General features: G+C 37.5%; 3 pseudogenes; 2 read left to right on the forward strand and 1 right to left on the reverse strand.

Moving 5' to 3' along the window:
• Positions 1-315: 315 nt before the first annotated feature.
• LOC110259052 lies at positions 316-9,753 on the reverse strand (annotated as a pseudogene).
• Positions 9,754-9,902: 149 nt separating this feature from the next.
• LOC110259053 lies at positions 9,903-10,842 on the forward strand (annotated as a pseudogene).
• A 1,250-nt stretch (positions 10,843-12,092) lies between these two features.
• On the forward strand, positions 12,093-13,053 carry LOC110259061 (annotated as a pseudogene).
• Positions 13,054-19,795: the final 6,742 nt, after the last annotated feature.

Consider the following 19,795-nt stretch of genomic DNA (forward strand, 5'->3'; position numbering starts at 1 on the left):
CAACATATAAAAACGATAAAAACACATCAATTTCCTTATAACTACCCCCTCTAAAGTGCTACTTTGTCTATAAAAACCATGAGAAACTGGCACACCCCTGCCCAGTATCATCACCTATGGAAGCTAGCCCAGGGCCTGCTTCTCCCTCCCTCTCTCCCTCTTCCTAGAGATTAGTTATTTGAATATGGCTAAAAACACAAATACAATATAACCTTGGACCAGAATATACTATTTTAAGTACAAGAGACTGTGCCATAGCTCCACCAAGTTGTACACACAGTGCTCTCATGTAGGCCCCCTTTCCTGGGCCCCAGACTACATCCTTAGGGAAGCCCTGCCCTGCAGAGCCCTAGTGCTCAGCTCTGCTCTCTCCCACAGTTCCAGCTCTCTGGCCTCCTAGGCACTGGCACTCCCCAGCACCTGACTGCCCTTCAGAAGGAAGTAGCTGATGAACAGCTTCAAGCCCTCCCTCAACAGGCCCAGCACAGGCTTGTTGGACCCCCTTGCAAAAATTAAACCAAGGTCTTCAAATTCTGTTTCCATTAACACTGTTCACAAAAGATGGACTCTGGATTTTTCCAATTCACTGAATTCAATGACCTTTAAGATGGAAAATGGCAGTGATTTTGTCTTCAACAAATGGGCCACCAGATGAACCAAATTAGAGAAATTAGTGGCTGGAAAATTTTCTAAGTCCAGAAATTTGTCCCATACACTGAATTGGAAAGTCACCTGAAACCTCCTCTTGTGGTTGCAGAACTTGTCCACCAGAAAGGCATAGAAAGTGTTGTAAGTGTTCTCCCAAAGGCAACAGTCCACAAGGACATGAATGATTTCTCTCTTCTGATAATCCGTTAAGTCCAAGCTTCAGAAGCTTCTCAAACATGTCCAAAAATTTTTCTCTAGTCATTATTGTACAAAATATGTTTCTCTGGATATTGGTGTTCATTCTCTGCTTTTGGGAAAGTTCTAGAAATTTGTGCTGACTATCCCTGTAAGCTACTTCTGTGGGTCTTCTGCTGACCCCAATTGATCATAGGAGCACTCCTCCATGCAGACCCCACAATTCACCAGTGCCCAGTCCAATTGGTGTTCAGGACACTATCCCAGGAGACTTGGAGCTGGTTTCTATCCCTGAGTCAGTGCTGCATGCTAGGGCTCTCTGCAGCTTCCACAGCTTCTCCATGGGCTTGGGTTTGTAGCCTGGGATCTTCCACACATTGTCGTTCTTCAGAGCCAGCAGTAACTCCAGCATGAACTGGATTCTAGTCTGGTCCAGGAACTTACTACCTGCCTCGTTGGCTTTGGCCTGGGTCTCAGTGATCAGTTCCTTAAGTGACAAAGCATGATCTTTTCTCAGTGAAAAGCCCACATTTTTCAGCATTAACAGGATCAGTTTGTTATCTTTTTCCATGACAATTCCAACAAGTTTCCTCAAAATGTCCAAGATGAGGAGAGACTGCACCATGTGGAAGTTTTACTAGTGGGTGATGATGGTGCCCAGGTTATCACACTCCTTTCCATCACAACTACTTGTATAGACTTCATCAAACCTCCTCACCACAGCCTCCAAAATGTTGTCACCAATTTGATACTGACCATGTGGTGAAAGATGCTGAACAGGAGCACATGCTCCATCACCAGCCCTATGTGCATGGCTTTGACTGGGGCATAGGCACTCAGGAGGACACCTGTCACAGTGTCTTTCAGATCCTTCCTGCTATGTGCCATGTACAGCTCCTCCAGCTGGCTGTTTATGGAGGCCATGTTTAGTCACTCAACCTGTTTATCAGATCTTTGACCTGTTTCTTTAACCTATCCAGTTCTTCCTTTTTCTGAGCATCCACTATCTCCTCTGCTAACCTCACATGAGACAGGATGTACTTTCCACCATTTTCAGACTGTTTGGTTATGTCAGTGTCCTTTGAGGAATTTTCACTCCTCTCTTCATTTTCAGCAAAACAAACTCTCTTTTTCCTTCCTTTTTTCTTTCCTCTCTCTTTGGCTTTTTGCTCTTCCTCTTCTTGGTCATCATCCTCCCCTTCCAGGTCCTCATCCTCCACGTCCTTGTCCTCCTCCCCCTCCTTACCCTCACTCTGCACCCCCAATTCCCTCTCCCTCTCCTCTTCCACATCCTCCTGCTCCCTGTTGTTCTCTGGGTCACTCTCTACATCACTTTAGGGGTGCCTCTGTCCTGCATCCTCTTCCTCCTCCTTACTACTTTCACATAAGCTGCTGTTTTTCCCAGACTCCAGGGTTCTCAGAATGTAGTCAAGCACAACAAGCACAAAGCTGAGCAGCACAGAGCTCCCTTTGCCCTTATTTCTGCACTTGTTCAAGCCAAGGCACTGCTCCAGCTAAATGATCTCCAGATTTCCCTCCTAGTTGACCACCAGAAGCACCTGTTTCTGCTCATTAAGGACTGCAGGGCCCATGAACCTACCAGGGGGCTTCTTAGCCAGGGCTGGGGTAGGGGGCCTGGGCCAGGGGATATTGCAGTCCCTCTGAAACCCATGGGGCCAGCTGGCAGCCCTTCCAATTCCCTGCCTCTGCCCATGGTCCACTCACTCTCCCAGGTCCACCACCATATCCCAGGCCCTGCACAGGGCCTGCAGTCCACTGGAGTCAGTGGGCCTTCCTCAGATGCTGCCTCTCCTTCCTCAGCTACCTGTGGCTTTTCTTCCTGCTGCATCACCCATGACTCTGTGATGAGGGCCCTTCATAGCTGCTGGGGTCTTGCCCTATGAGGTTGCCTGCACAAACACCCCCAGGGCTACTTTTAGCTGCCTCAGAGCCTCCTCCCCACCTCCCCCAGTCCGTGGGACATACGCCCTGACAGCCTCCCCCAGGCACAGCACCTGAGCTCTTGGACACTATCAGCTTCTGGGTCCAGCCAATGTGGTACTACACTCCCCATATTTTTAAAAATGAATTAAAGTTAAGAATGAAAGCTGTAGTGTTTCCTACTTTTAATTTGGTTTGCATATACATTTTTTTCCTAAAAATAATTACACTGCCCCTTGTATTGGTTTCATAGTGTTTCTGCAGTTTTTCTCACAAAAAAAGAAAATGAAAAAAAAAACACCTTTAACTCAGTGGCTTGCCACAGAAAGGACTTTATTTTTGGTCCTTTCAGGGCCCCACCTGAGGCATATGGAGGTTCCCAGGCTAAAGATCAAATGGGAGATGTATCTGCCAGCCTACACAACAGCCACAGCCACAGCATCTGGGAATCCAAGCAATGTCTGTGAACTACACCACAGCTCACAGCTATTCCAGATCCTTAACCCAGGGAGAAAGGTCAGGGATCAAACTTGCATCCTCATGATACTAATTCGGTTCATTAACCACAGAGTCGCAGTAGGAACTCCAACAAGAACTTCATATCCCACAGTTCTGTAGGGCAGAAGTTCAAAATGAGTCTTTCCAGGCTAAAGTCAAAGTATCAGGAGGTTGTATGCATTTCAGGATGTGTAGGGAAAAAAATCTGTTTTTTTGCCTCTCCTAGAGGCTGCCCGCAGCCCATGCCTGGTGTCATCTTCCATCCAGCAAGGTCATCATTCTTAACTCAGCTTTCACTACCACATATTCCTCTCTAATTCCTCCTCTCTTGTGTCCTTTTATTCTTTGTGATTACATTGGACCCACTCAGATAATCCAGGGTAGCATCTCCATCTCAAAGTCCATAAATCAGTCACAACAGCAAGCCTACACCATGGCAACATGTTCACAGATTCTGGGATTCAATCTTAGACATCTTTGACAGCCTGGGATGAGGGGGAGGTGTCACTCCATCTAAAACATAAATATGCATATTGGCATATTTTGTGAAATAGGACAATCTAAAATCTTACACTTGTTAGTAGTACTCAATAAGATAGTCTCACCAAAGTTTATGAATTGTATACCCTTTCTGCATTACTTAGTGACAAAATCTGTTCCAAACAAACTATACACAAAGCCTCCTTTGAAGGAAAGATAAACAAGAAATGTGTGGTTCAAAGTTTCCAAATATGTTACCCACATAGACATGTACTTGCATATCACTTGTTACCCATTTATGAGAAATGATGTACTGACTCCATCAATCATCCACACAGGCACATCATCCAATCATCAGTTTTCAATGAGGTAAGATATAAAAAAATAATTTATCTAACAGCTCTCATCTCCTACTGTTCAAATCTCATACTCTGGGACATTAAGAAACTTTACTTTCAGGTTATGCCTACCTGGGAGCTCAGGTGGTTCCATGGTCTTTGTTTCCAAATAATGAAAGTTAGGAGAGGTTTAAGTTCTTCTGCCAACATTCAATAGATGTTCTATGTGAGTCATTTTACATGTAGATGTATTTTTTCAATGTGTTTGTGGGAGATGGTGATCATTAGTCTTACTCCTCAGTTTTTTCAATGTGTTTGTGGGAGAGGGTGAACACTAGTCTTACTCCTCAGCCATATTGACCCTTATCCTGAATATATTTTTGAAATAAAGAGCTTCTCTCAGTCAGGAGAGGGGAAAAAAAGACAGTTTTCTGATCTTAGCTATTACCTACATCACTCATTTCAAAAATTCCTTACTAGTGCTTTGGGATAAACACTTGCAATTTGAACAAGTAAGTGAGACAAAAAGACACAGTTTGGCTTCATCATCTACATAATTTAGTCAAAAGAAATCTTACCTATAGCAATTTCCCACTCATAAAGATTAAATAGACACCTAGCCTTATGGCTGAATTCAGGTCCTTGATGCCACAAATTAGGCCTAATTTGTTTAGGTTTATTGATTCTATGTAAAACTAGCCAAGCTTGATTAAAAAACATGTATTGGTAGAATTGATAAGGGATTTAAAGTAATCTGTAATATCCCTTTCACTTCTAACATTCAAAGAAAGACTGCTTCAGAGTTGACTCCTAAAGTCATACACTAGGAAGGCATGGGATCTGGGGAAAAAGAACAATATTACTTGCATGTAATTTTTAAAATTTTTATTTATTTATTTTTTTGTCTTTTGGGGCCACAATGTTGGCATAGGGAGATTCCCAGGCTAGGGATGGAATCAGAGCTACAGCTGATAGCTTAGGACACAGCCACAAGATCTGAGCAACATCTGTGACCTACACCACAGCTCACAGAAGCACCAGATGCTTAACCCACTGAGTGAGGCCAAGGATCAAACTGTGTCCTCATGGATACTAGTCACGTTTGTTAACCACCAAGACAGGAACTCATGTACATAATTTTTAGATTCCTCTTTGACACCTGTCCATAACATGGATTTAAAATATCTATTAACATGATGAAACTGCTCTAGGAGTGTTTGTAGTAAGAAATTAAAAGATACCAATGAATACATATACAGGTGGCCTGAGAGATTTTCTGAAGTTCTCTAAAAATCTCACTTCCTGTCACAGTAACAAATAATTTGTATCATTTAAGATATTCATTTTTCAAGGAATGAATATATAAATGCACACTTTATTGAAGTCAAACCACACAATGACTGCATTAGGTGCCATGTTTGACATAACTTAGTTATATTAATTGCTTTTAAAAATTATGTAATGTTTTAAGTACTTTTATACTCATCATAAAGCTGAAATACATAGCAAAGAAAGGGGGATAATAATTCTGCTTGTGGAACCAGGTTGTCCTTCTAAAGCACAAAGCCAAACATCAGAATTAACCTACGGACCTGGAGAAACACATTTTATGAGTAATTGCAGTAACTGGATGTATTGGAGCACCACAACTCTAAGAGTAATTTGGAAAAACGTCACCATTACCTAATTTTCACACCTGCAGATAGATATCTTCTTAAACTACTTAAACCTATTTTTGAATATATGAAGCCTTAAGAATCAGCTTTTGTAAAAGATATAAAAATAACTGAAGATCATTTGTCTTTTAAATCTTCCAATTTTAATAGTAACTATAAATATCCAACAAAAAACAAACCAAAAACTTCTCTACCAGGCACCAGGGAGTTGCTTAACAAAAGTCATTTAATAAAACCATAGTTCAAACACATTAAAAAAATTTAATTGCATAGAAAATATTTATGAGTTTATTTTCCTAATGGATACAATTGGTCCTTTTTTCCAAAACTCCACAATTCACATTAATGCGATCAAAAAATCTTACAGAGACAACAGAAAGTTAACTTCCTATAGGAAAGCACTTGGAATAAGAAAAAGCACTGAAAAAAACAGGATCTCTTTCTTTCTTTCTTCCTTTCTCCCTTCCTTTCTTTTCTTTTCTTTCCTCCTTCCTTCCTTTCTTTCTTTTCTTTCTTTCTTTCCTTCCTTCCTTCCTTCTTTCTTTCTAGATCTTACAAGTTTCTCTTCCAAAAAAAAGACAAATTTTGTCATAGCACAATTACAAATGTTTAGCCTTGAGATTAACCAATGGGCACCTATTCCAAGTACATTCAACCTCAGGGCAGAACTCCTTTAGGGCACAAAACATCTAAGAAAACTCATGACTCTAGTGCAAAGATCCTATCCCTTAGCAGTTTGCCTCTCATTGCACCACATCTACACAAATCGGAAGAAATAAGCACAGAGTCAGATCAGTGGAGTCTTTAGCACGCTCACCTATTATCAAAGAAAGCGAGGTGCGTGTGTGAAGTTTCTGAGCTACTCAGGTGCTGCAGAAGTTCTCACATGGATGTGCAGCTCTCCTTTCCAGCTAAGTCTCCACAGGCCAAATCTGGTGCCTCTCGGCCAGCCTTGAGATGATCATGTGGTTTTTGACTTTTCTTTTGTTAATGTGTTGTATGATGTTGATTATTTTGCATATGCTGAACCATCCTTGTGAACCTGGGATGAATCCCACCTGGTCATGGTGTATGATCTTTTTGATATGTTATTGGATTCGGTTGGCCGAAATTTTGTTGAAAATTTTTGTGGCTATATTCCTCAAAGATATTGGCCTATAGTTTTCTTATTTGGTGGTATCTTTGTCTGGTTTTGGTATTAAGGTTCTGGTAGTTTCATAGAATGTCTTTGGGAGAGTTCCTTCTTCTTCAGCCTTTAGAAAAAATTTAAGAAAGATGGGTATAAATTATTCTTTGCACATGTGTTAGAATTTGCCTGTGAAGCCATCTGGTCCTGGACTTTTGTTTGTAGGTAGTGTTTGTATTACATATTCAATTTCATTTCTAGTGATCACTTGTTCAGTTGATCTATTTCTTCTTGATTCAGTTTTGGCAGGCTGTTTGTCTCTAGGAAGCTTTGCATTTTGTCTAGGTTGTTGAATTTGTTGGCATATAGTTGTTTATAGTATTCTCTTGCAATTTTTTGCATTTCTGCAGTATCTATTGAGATTCTTCCTTTTCATTTCTTATTTTGTTTATTTGGGTTTTGTCTCTCTTCTTCTTGGTGAGTCTGGCCAGTGGTTTGTCAATTTTTTGATGACAAGCAAATCTACAAAATTTCTGGGTAAAATATGAAGGATCTGGACATAGTCTAGTATTTGAATTGCATGCCAAATAGTGGGAAGATAGCCTAAGTGCCATGTTAACCAAAGGGTTGTAGAAACTACAGAAATGATAACTAGCCAGGTTGCCCTAATCTCTGCATGGGATGTTGTTATGTGGCTTGTCCCCCAACCTGTTTAGGAAATTGTCCTGAGAATTGATCTTTATCTGAACATTTATCATAGAATTGGCTGAGCTTATTTGTCCACAGATACAACAAATTCCCAACTTAAAAAATAAGAAATTATTGCCAACTATCTTTAGTAACTGGATCTTTTGGGTTTAGTCTTTGTCTCCATGTTCCTCTAAAAAATCTGAGCAGCAGTGTTGTGCTTCAATTAAGAATTCTGTGTAAGTCAACTATACTCCAATAAAATTTATTTAAAAACATTCTTTAAATGGTATATTTGTTATCTTTTCCAAATAGATTTCAAAATATCTTAAATCTGGCAGAAAGCTGCTACTACTGCCCCAGGAACAGTCTCTAGAGCATCAGGTATTCCTAATTTTATCCCAAATATTTCTCGATAACTCTTCTTATAATAGCAAGATTATTCCACTTTGTAGTACCTATAATTTCAGATGTAGTTCAAATTGGTTTTCATGGGATATATTGCTACAGTCACATTTCTCCCATTGTTTCATTTTCCACCTCAAGCATATTATCAGTACCATAGGTCTGGTATGTTAGCTTCTGCTTTTTGGGTGACAGTTCCAATCTCTGAGGACAGAACACTTACCCAAGGGATAAATAATCCCACGAAGCAGAATTATGACAGTTATCCCTTAAAGATGAAGGCATTTTTGAAACATTTCTCATAGTCTATGTTGGCTCTTGTGGCCATCCCTCTCCTGCCCCAGGCCGAGTTGGAACCCGCATCTCCTCCTGAATGACCCCTATTTCCCTGTGTTATGTGTATGGAGGGACTGCAGCATTGAAGCTTAGGGAGAAATCCTCTGTCAGTGCTGACCCACCTTCTAGGAATGTTCTCCTCACCCACTGCTACAAGGAGTTTCATCTCCTTGTAAGATCAGAATCACAGACAATCCAACCAACATTACTTGTGAAATGATATTTAAAAACTTAGATTTTCTTACATATTGTCTTAATTGCTCAGTGTATCATTTTTTTAAACAATAGATGTAATTAGCGTCCCCTTCTCATGAGCTGGATTGGAGGTTTAATTTACCCAGACAAGGGAGGGGTATACACACATACACATAAAAACACACACAGAGGTGCACACACAGGGGAGGATAAAAACTTGGTAGTGGGCTATGTACCTTTTTGGAATAAGATAGTTACAAAGAAAGGTGCAAGTAAATAGCAAATTGAAATTATTATTATTTTTAAAATTTTGGCCAAAATCTTTGAAGTAACTGAGATTACCTTAGAGATTAAGAACTCCTTTATGTTGCAAGTCCCACACAATGCTTGATTCCATTTGATTGTATTTATTTCCTTTTGAGACTGCAATTTCCATATTTAGAATATTGATTCTTCAATTAAAACCTTTAATCTAGTCCCCTTGGTTTACCAATCATCTTTAAGGAAAACAAAATAAAAGGGCAGCATGTGTATTTACTCAGAAGGTGTCTAAAGTTTTTACAAAAATATATTATGATTTTTCAGTATTTTCATTTCATTGAACAAATGAAAATTTTCTTCTCCATTTTTTTACACATCAACTGATTTATAATTGATTCTAATAAAAAAGAAAATAAAAGGCTACACAAGTAAGACCTGGGAAGATACTTTGAATATCTGGTGCTGTCTTTCACTGCCTCGCACAGGTACAGTGTCTGCTACTGATACTGTGGCATTAATTTGATAGTGTATTTTGTAATGAGAACAGTTGTTTGGTTCACTGTTAAAAACATTACAAAAATATTCTGAAAATCATGATGGATGTCAAAATATCAGTTATCTGAAATGGGCTATTTTTGCTGCTTTTGACTTTGGAGTGGCAATGCATGGAGTTTGGAGTTGGGAATATAAAGAATGGTCTTGAAGAGAATAAATGCATTTGAGTTAAATACACATACCTGTTGGGAGAATGAGAAAGATTTCAAGGATATTTCTAATTTGAATTTTGGATGTGGGGTAGAAGAGAAAGAATAGAACATATATGTTGCATTTGCAGACACAAAAGGGAAATATGTGGGCTTACATCAGTGATTTGAGAGTCCCACAACCCAGATTCAATACAGACAATTGCTTAACAAATCCCAATGCTTATTCATTTGTCCACTAATTTTATTCTTACTTCAGCCATTCTATTTACTATGCTCTAATATCCTAGAATTTTTTCTATGTGATTAAAATCATTAACGTTTCTACCTTTCTTATTAACTTTAGATGATAAAATATTTACACCCAATGTAAACTTAAGCACATGATATTTGTAATAAATGGCCAGAACAAATGATATTTTACTTACTGTTGGAATTATCAGACACACTGGAGCTACAGATTACCCTATTTATGCATTTTGTATGTGTGTGATTTAGACACTTACAGTTTGGGGGAATGTTGGAATGATCCTATTAATCAGGATGGATTCTCACCTTCACAAACCCATATATTTCTTCCTCACTAACCTGTCCTTTGTGGACATTTTTTACTCATCCAGCATCGCCCCAAAGATGCTAGTAGACTTATTATCAAAAAAGAAAAGTATCTCCTTTGCTGGGTGCTTCCTGCAGATGTTCTTCTTTATAGACTTTGCCACAACAGAATGCATCCTTTTTGGATGAATGGCCTATGACTATTATGTGGCCATATGCAAACCTCTACTTTACACCCTGAATATGTCCAAGACAGTTTGCATTAAAAAAAATGCCAGGAGGGGCTCTTACTGCTGGACTGTTGAACTCCAAGTTTAATACAAGTTATGTAAGCAGCTTGCCATTCTGCATTTCCAATGTCATCCATCACTTCTGTGAGATCACTCCATTTTTTAAACTGTCATGTTCTGACACACACCTGAATGAAAGCATCTTTTACACTTTTGCTGATGTGAATATGGTTGGGACTCTGCTGGTGATCCTCACCTCCTACTCTTACATTATCTTCTCCATATTTCATATGCATTCATAGGAGGGGAGGCACAAAGCCCTCTCAACCTGTGCCTCTCACCTAACAGCTATGATTCTGTTCTATTCCACCACCATCTATATTTATCTGAGACCTACTTCCAGCTACTCCCTCAATAAGGACAAAGGAGCTTCCATGTTTTACACAGTGGTGATCCACATACTGATCCCTCTGATCTACAGACTCAGGATAAGGGAGTAAAAAAGCTCTATGGAATGTAATTACTAGGAAAAAGTCCCTTCATTTCTGTCACTGGTTAGTTTACTGAACTAAATTTTGTATTAATGAAATCAGTGAACTTTCAAATGGTAGATCAAGTTTACAGTTAGAATATATTAGGATACTTTCTAAGTAATCATGTTCTAAGATTACTCAAGAATTAATATGTAATTAGGTAGAAATTACCAAGTTTATTTGGGAACATGGATATTTTATCCAATCATTCTTTATTTCCATTAAGTTTTCAAAAATAGGGATTATTTATCAAGTAATCTTGGTTAGGGAAATAAAAGATTAAGTATTTAGAGATAAAAGTAATAACAGAGCATGAAATTAACCATGTAGAATACTTATAATTGTCAGGGGTTTTTTTTTCTGATGGACTTTCACCATTTATGATCTGTAGAAGATTATTTGAATCTAAAAATTCACAGGTTCTGGTGTTCCCACTGTGGCACACTGAATTAATGATATGGCTTGTCTCTCTGACAGGCACATAGCTACATTTCCAGCTGGAAGTTTGTTTCTCTAGTACTTACTTCAATTTATTGATTTTACTTTTCCCTAGGAACATTTAATTTTGGCTTGAAATAAAACATTATCCCAAATATTATTAGAATAAAAATTAGTTAAAGGCCAAAAGTTGTGTTTTTTTCAGCAATGTGATATAGTTTAATACCAAAAATTAAAAATAATATTACTTGAAAATTACAGGGTGATGAAAAGTAAAAAAAATTGACTTTTATGTATTTATAATAATCCTTTCTCACTTCTAGATTTAATTGTAATTTTTATTTTTAATTTAATTCAGAAGCATCTGTGGAGTAACATATTAGACAGAACCTTGTGCTGTGTTCTTTACATATTGAATCACTGCATTTAATGTCAAGGTTAGAACAGATATGTAAATAGTCAGTAGGACATTGCATTAGATATTATAGGACAGATATTATGCTATGGACCAGATAATTGATAAAGAAAACCATGAACGTGGCCAAGTAATTGTTGAATTTGAGTTTTGACCAAAAAAAAAAAAATAAGTCATCTGCATACTCTCTTCTCATACCACAATTTAAATTAAAATATCTAGGAATAGGACTAATATTTGCATAATTAAATTGCAGATCTAACATGGAACATAATTTAAGCAATTTATTTATTGAATTTATTTTTTCTGCAGATGAGTTTATAGCTTCTGCTTTCACATATCTCCCAGAATCACAGAACACAAGGTGACAAAGTAACTAAGAATTTACTACAATGAAAGCCCATGTCTTGATCCAATTATAAAAGAAGAAAATGCAGTCAAGAAATATAAATGCACAGAGAGAAAATAGTTTGAAAATTACCAAAACAAATCTTACTATAATGATGGACATTGTTATCTTGGGCTTTGCTGATAGACCCCAATTTCACTGGTTTCTTTTTGTGGTTTCCTTAGTCATCTATTTGATTAGTCCATTGGGGAGTAGCATCATTATTCTAATAACAAAAGTAGATGCCACTCTTCAGACCCCATGTATTTTTTCCTCAGGAATTTTTCCTTCCTAGAAATCTGTTATGTATCTGTCACTCTTCCCAGGATGCTCATGGAGCCTTGGACCCGGAAAGGAAATATTTATTTTTTAACCTGTGCTACACAAATGTGCTTCTTCCTTATGCTGGGAGTCACAGAGTTTTTTCTTCTATCTGTGATGGCCTATGACCACTATGTGGCCATTTGTAACCTTCTACACTACCCTCTAATCATGAACTCCAAGGTCTGTTTCCAGCTGGTGGTTGCCTCATGGATCAGTGGAACTCCAGTTGAGATAGGACAAACATGCCAGATTTTCTCTCTGCCATTTTGTGGTTCTAACCAAATCAATCACTTCTGTGATATACCCCCATTATTGAAGCTGTCTTGTGGAGACATATTTGTGAATGAGATGGTGGTATATATATTTGCTGCATTATTTGTCACTCTTCCTTTTATGTCGATTCTTGGGTTATATATCAGAATTATTGCCACTATCTTGAAATTGTCATCAAAAACAGGGTGAACCAAAGCCTTTTCCACTTGCTCTTCTCATATCATAGTTGTACTTGTATTCTATGGATCAGCCACTGTCACATATTTAAAACCTAAGTCAAATCATCATGAAGGAATAGATAAATTGCCCTTTATTTTTATACAGTTTTGACCCAAATCTTTAATCTGCAGAACAAAGATGTGAGAAAGGCAATGAGGAAATTTCTTCCAAAATTATTGGCATTGTGAGACATTTGGAAAATACAAATTATTCTTTCAAGTATTTATTTAGTATGTAGTCCTAATTGAAATATACTTTTCAGTAATGTTTTAAAATTTTTAATAAGGTAGTGATATAGTTTCCTTTTAGTAGAGCCTTATGTCCTAAGATTTAAGGCTGAAGTGTTCATTTATTTGGCAATGTTTTAATTTAAAGATGAATCCTCCCCACTCTGGAGTTCCCGTCGTTGTTCAGTGGTTAATGAATCTGACTAGGAACCATGAGGTTGTGGGATTGCTCCCTGGCCTTGCTCAGTGGGTTAACAATCTGGCATTGCCATGAGCTGTGGTGTAGGTTGCAGATGTGGCTCAGATCCAGCAATGCTGTCGCTCTGGCATAGGCCTGTGTCTACAGCTCCGATTAGATCCCTAGCCTAGGAACTCCATATGCTGTGGGAGAGGCCCTAGAAAAGACAAAAAATAAAAAATAAAAATTAAAAAAATAAATAAATAAAATAAAGATGAATACCTCCAACAGTAAGCTAGTGTATAGAAATGTGTAATTAAACCAGATGATGTGATAGGCAATATGTTCTATGATTGAAATTATGCCATTTTTATATTTTATTAATGCCTTTATATACACTACCATAACATTATTACAGAAACAAAACACTCTTAGATGCTGCAGACTCACTACTAAGTGACTTCCTCACAGGAAAAAAAAAGGGCTAAATGTATAGGGATATAAGTGTAAAAAAGTAGTAATACAAATAACTTATGTGTATTATAATGTTTATAGCTGTACTGTTTTTCTAAGCAAAAAAAGCAAATAAAGTTCATGTTGAGAAATATTTTAATAAATATTATTTTTATTATAATGTAAATTTATGGATTCATTAGAAAATCATGTTATATCTATATAATAAAGGCCCCCATACATGATTTCTTCTTGTATCCACTTTTTTATCATCTTTTCTAGACTGGCTCTTGATTTATCTATGTGGTTACTTTGGCCAAGGGAACATTAAGAAACATGAGTAGCACTTCATCATTCCAAATTATCCTCTTCAACAATGGAAATCATTCCATCCCTTTGTCAAAAATCCAGTCTAGACTTCTGAAAATGAAAGAGAACTACAGCAAAAAACAAAGCTCATGATATAAAGATGTAATGAAATTTCAATAGATTTACAAAGTGATACTTAAAGAGTTTGGGGATCTATTATTCAGATGTCTCTATTATTCTCTATACTGTATATTATTCATAGACTTTAAAAATGTAACAATCTCTTTCTATTTTGCAATGTGCATTTTAGTTGTTATTTTGGAATGCTCATACATGGTAGATTTTTGAATTGCTTTATATATGGACATTTCTTTCACAACCTGACTCTTCTCTGAAATAAAATTCTCTTTGCTGAATAGTCAAGATCACAATTTGAAAAGTCATCAGTAATCATACAACAGCACAAATCACACACATTATTAGATATTGAAACTGAGGTCAAAGTGCATGACCTAAAATTTTTAGTCTGCAGTTCCCAACACAATGCCATGTGCATCTTTTAAAGGAAATATTCATCAAGATAGACCAAAAACAGCACTAATTAAAAATAGTATTATTAAAAAATAACACAATATATTCTATGGCTACAACAGAATTAAATTTCAATATCATTATTTCTGAGGCTTGGGGAATGGGGAAAAGGGAGAGCATGAGAACATTTTGAGGTATGATAGACATGTTCCTCACCTTGTTTGAGATGATGGCTTCACTGGTATATACACATATAAATTATGTCAAATTATGAGCTTCTAATATCTGCTTTTTATTATGCTTCAGCTACACATTAATAGAATGTTAAAATAATTTAAAGATTTCAAATAGAAACATTAGAAACTTTCAGTAAAAGAAAACAAACACAAAAAATCTATTCCTATCAATATTGATCTACCAATAATGTCAAACAAATTTTTTTGCCTGTAGTAGCATGATGCAAGTAGAAATTTCAATTTAGAAATAAATATAAAATGTAGTAATTATAAGAATAAACATCTAACATTATGCTTTTATTTTAATTTTAATACATATGTGTCTTTAAGGAAAATATTTTTAACATTTTTTGGGAGCCCCACATGAGGCATATGGAAGTTCCTAGGCTAGGGAGCAAATCAGAGCTACAACTGCTGGCCTATGCCACAGCCATAGCAAACCCACATCTGAGCTACATCTATGAATCTGTGATCACACCAGAGCTCAATACAATTCTGGATCCTTAACCCTCTGAATGAGGCCAAGGATGTGAATACTAGTCAGGTTCATATCCAATGGGCCACAAGAATTCCTATTTTAATTTTTTGATCATATAATACCAGTTCCTAATAGGTAACTCAGGTTTATGGTAACTTGCTTGATAATGGTCAAGTGTTCATTGTCTACTGAGGCCCAGTGGCAGGCAAAGAGTCACTGTTAAAAAGAATAGTATATATCCACAGAGGATGAAAGGGGCTTTCTCCAAAATCCTAAGGGCTTGAACTGTAATCACCTTAAAAGGCTTGGCCAAAGGTTTCAAAGAGCACTCTTATCTGCCACAGACACAATGAGTACCATTGGTTCTACAGGAACATACGGACCAAGTGATAGAGTAGCTTGCACAGTAGCCTTGACCTGTTGCAGAACCTTCTCATGCTGTGTGCTCCACTCCAAACCAGAAGATTCTAGGGTCCCTTAGTACATGGGCAGTAGGAACGCATTCAAATATGGAATATGTTGCCTCCAAAATCCAGAAAGGCCTTCTAGATGTTATGCTTCTTTATTTGTTGTAGAAGACACCAGGTGTAGAATTTTTGTTATTTTTTAAATTAATGTATAGTTAGTTTACAATATTGTGCTAATTTCTGCTGTGCAACCAAGTGAATACACACACACACATACATGCATAATTGTTACTCATTTTAGAAGAGACATTAACATGCTCCACATCACAGACCCTATAGAAGTTCCAGAGGTAGAAGCCCCCTGAAATTTACCTGGATTTATTTCCCATCCTATGATTGGAAAGAACTTTACCAATAAACTGGAGTAGTTGCTACTTCTTTCTCACTGGCACCAGTCAGCATCTTGCCATCAGTGTAATGGAAAAGTATTATCTTTTTAGGAGGGATAGGTGAGTAAGAGCTCTGCAAACTAAATCAGTACATGGAGTCAGAGAATTTACACACCCCTGAGGTGAGAGAGTGAAAGTGTATTTCTGGTCTTGCTAACTGAAAGCAAATGGTTCCTGGTAGATCTCAAAGACAAGTGTGAAGATCATTGCATCCAGACCAGGCTCCAGGGGATGCGGTCTTTTGCTTAAGCAATGAAACCACATCCGGCTCATCAGCTGCAACTGAAGTCAGCACTTGGTTAAGCTTATGATAATCATTATTTTCCTTCAACTTCTGTCTTCTGCACCAGTCGAAAAAGAGAGTTGAATGGGAGTATAGTTAGAATTACCATCCCTGCATCTGTTAAGTCCCTGCAGGTGGCACTAATCTCAGCAATGCCTTTAGGAATATGGTGCTGCTTTTGACACACCATATTCCCATGCATGGTCAGTTCAAATGGTTTCCATTTGGACTTTTCCACCATAATACCACTAACTCCAATGTTCAGTGAACAAATGTGGGGAGTCTCCCAATTGTTAAGTATATATATATTCCAGTTATGTCTTCTGGAACTGATAGAAAACAAGCACAGGATGGGTTCAGGGACCCACTGGACTCACTGTGAGACAGACTTGAGCTAAAACTCTATTGTTCACTTGCCCTCCATAAAGTTCTACTCTGACTGGAAGGCCATAGTGATAGTTTGGGTCTCTACTGGAATCAATACCAGGTCAGTGTAAGTGCTCAGTAGTTCCAGAAAACTGTGATAATTTCCTTTCCCAAGTGTAGGTACCCCAGAAAAACTATCTCCATTTAATAAAGGTCAGGGTAAATATTACAAATATAAACTTGGGGTATTTAACTAGGGTGCTTCCTTAAAGGGAACAATTCATTGAAAGGATTCCGGGTCTGTGAACTGGCTCAAGTCTGGGAATTAAGGAGCTGTGACTATGCATTTTAATAATGTTACTTAGACTTTGGTTTGATCTGAATCTTTTCTGCTTATGTAGATCAAGTAAAAATTTAATAGGTTTCCTAATTTTACATCTAAGAAAACTATGATAAATTAACCAATGTCATAGATCTGTATGAATCAAATTATTCTGACTCTGCTGTTCATTGCAGTAACTAGGACCACCTCAGTTTTTTGGGTTTGTTTGTCTGTTTGTTTTGTTTGGCCGTACCTGTGGTATGTAGAAGTTCCTGGGCCAGGGATAAAACTCATTCCCAATCTGTAACCAGAGCCAGAGTGGTGACAACACTATATCCTTAAACTGTCAAATCACAATGGAACTCCAACGACCACTCTACTTCTAAGAGTTGAGCACAGCCAGGTGGCTCCTGCCACTCTGAGATCCAATTCATATCACTGTATTTACAATACCCAGTTTAGCAGCTGCAGCCCTTGTAAGATCTAAACTATAGAGAAGAGCAATCATGGATGTTTTTAAGAATGCTGGAGCTCCTTTCTCAAATGTATTTTGTACCTTGCTGGTGAATGGTATGTCTTTTGCACACTCCCAGTGTGAGTGAATAGATCTTGAATGAGAAATCCACTCTAACATTCCAGTCTCCATAAGACTTTGGTCACTTTACCTACATCAAACCAAGGCAGGTTCCCCATTACAAATTAGTTCAACTTTTGCTCTGTGTTTTATCCAACTAACCACTAAAACATGTTAGAATTTATTTTTATGATTTTTTTCCATTATAGTTGATTTACAGTGTTTTTTTTTTCAATTTCTACTATACAGCAAAGTGACCTAGTCATATATAGGTCACTACATATGGAACATGATGGAGCATAATGTTCTCACATGTTCCATCACAAGTGACTAGATAATGATCCCTGGGCTATACATCAGGATATCTTTGCTGATCACTGCAAATGAAATAGTTGAATATATAAGCCCCAAAATTCCATTCCCTCCCACTCCCTCCCCTTCCCCCTTGGGAACCCCAAGTCCTTTCTCCAAGCCCATGAGTTTCTTTTCTGTAGAAATGTTCATTTGTACCATATATTAGATTCCATATATGTGATATCATATGGTATTTGTCTTTCTCTTTCTGACTTACTTCACTTAGTATGAGAGTATCTACTTCCATCCATTTTGCTGAAAATGGCATTATTTTGTTCTTTTTTATGGCTGAGTAGTAGTCCATTATGTATATATATCACATCTTATTAATCCAATCATCTGTCAATGGACACAGATTGTTTCCATGTCTTGGCTATTGTAAATAGTGCTGCAATGACTATACGGGGCCATGTATATTTTTCAAGGAAAGTTTTGCCCAGATATATACCCAAAAGTGAGATTGCTGGATCATAGGGTAGTTCTATATTTAATTTTCTGAGGTCCCTCCCTACTGTTTTCCATAGTGGATAAACCAATTTATACACCCCAACAGTGTAGGGGATTTCCCTTTACTCCACACTATATTCAGCATTTGTTATTTGTTGAGTTGTTAATGATGACAATTCTGATCAGTGAGTTGGTAACTCATAGTATTTTTTGTTTTGCTTTGTTTTTTGTTTTGTTTTGTTTTTCTTTTCTTTTTAGGGCCACACCTGCGGTATTTGGAGGTTCCCATGCTAGGGGTCAAATCAGAGCTACAGCTGCCAGCCTACACCACAGCCACAGAAACATGGGATCCAAGCTGCTTTGTGAACTTCACCAGAGTTCATGGCAAAGCCAGATAGTTAGCTCAGTGAGTGAGGCCAGGGATTGAACATGCAACCTCATGGTTCCTAGTTGGATTTTTTTCCCACTGCACCACAATGGGAACTGCTCAGAGTAGTTGGGATTTGCATTTCTATAATCATCAGTGATGTTGAACGTTTTTTCATGTGCCTGTTGTCCATCTGTATATCTTCTTTGGAGAAATGTCTATTCAGTCCTTTTGTCCATTTTTCAATTGCGTCATTAGTTTTTTTGTTGTTGTTGTTAAGTTGTTTGTATATTTTAGAGATTAAGCCCTTGTCAGTTTCATCTTTTGAAACTATTTTATCCCATTCCACAGGTTGTATTTTTTTATGGTTTCCTTTGCTTTGCAAAACTGTCAGTTTGATTAGGTCTTATTAGTTTAATTTTGCCTTTGTTAATATTTGTTTGTGAGATTGACCTAAGAAAACATTTGTAAGGTTGATGTCAGAAAATGTTTTGCCTATGTTCTCTTCTAGGAGAGTGATTATGTCTTGTTTTACATTTATGTCTTTAAGCCATTTTGAGTTTATTTTTGAGCACAGGTGGATGTGTTCCATTTTCATTGATTTACATGCAGCTGTCTAGTTTTCCCAGCACAACTTACTGATAAGATTGTCCTTTTCCTATCTTATGTTCTTTCCCCCTTTGTCAAAGATTAATTGACCAAAGGTAATTGGGTTTATTTCTGGGTTCTTTATTCTGTTCCACTCGTTTATATGCCTGTTTTGGTACCAGTACCACATTGTCTTGATTACCGTGGCTTTCTAATATTGCCTGAATTCTCAGAGTTATGTCTCCTGCTTGGTTTTTGTTCATAAGGATTGCTGTGGCAATTCTGTGTCTTTTAAGGTTCCATAAAATTTTGGGGGGTTGCTTTTTGTATTTCTATGAAAAATGTCATGGGTAATTTGATA

The sequence above is a fragment of the Sus scrofa genome, unplaced genomic scaffold, assembly GCF_000003025.6.
Source record: "Sus scrofa isolate TJ Tabasco breed Duroc unplaced genomic scaffold, Sscrofa11.1 Contig702, whole genome shotgun sequence".
NCBI lineage: Eukaryota > Metazoa > Chordata > Mammalia > Artiodactyla > Suidae > Sus > Sus scrofa.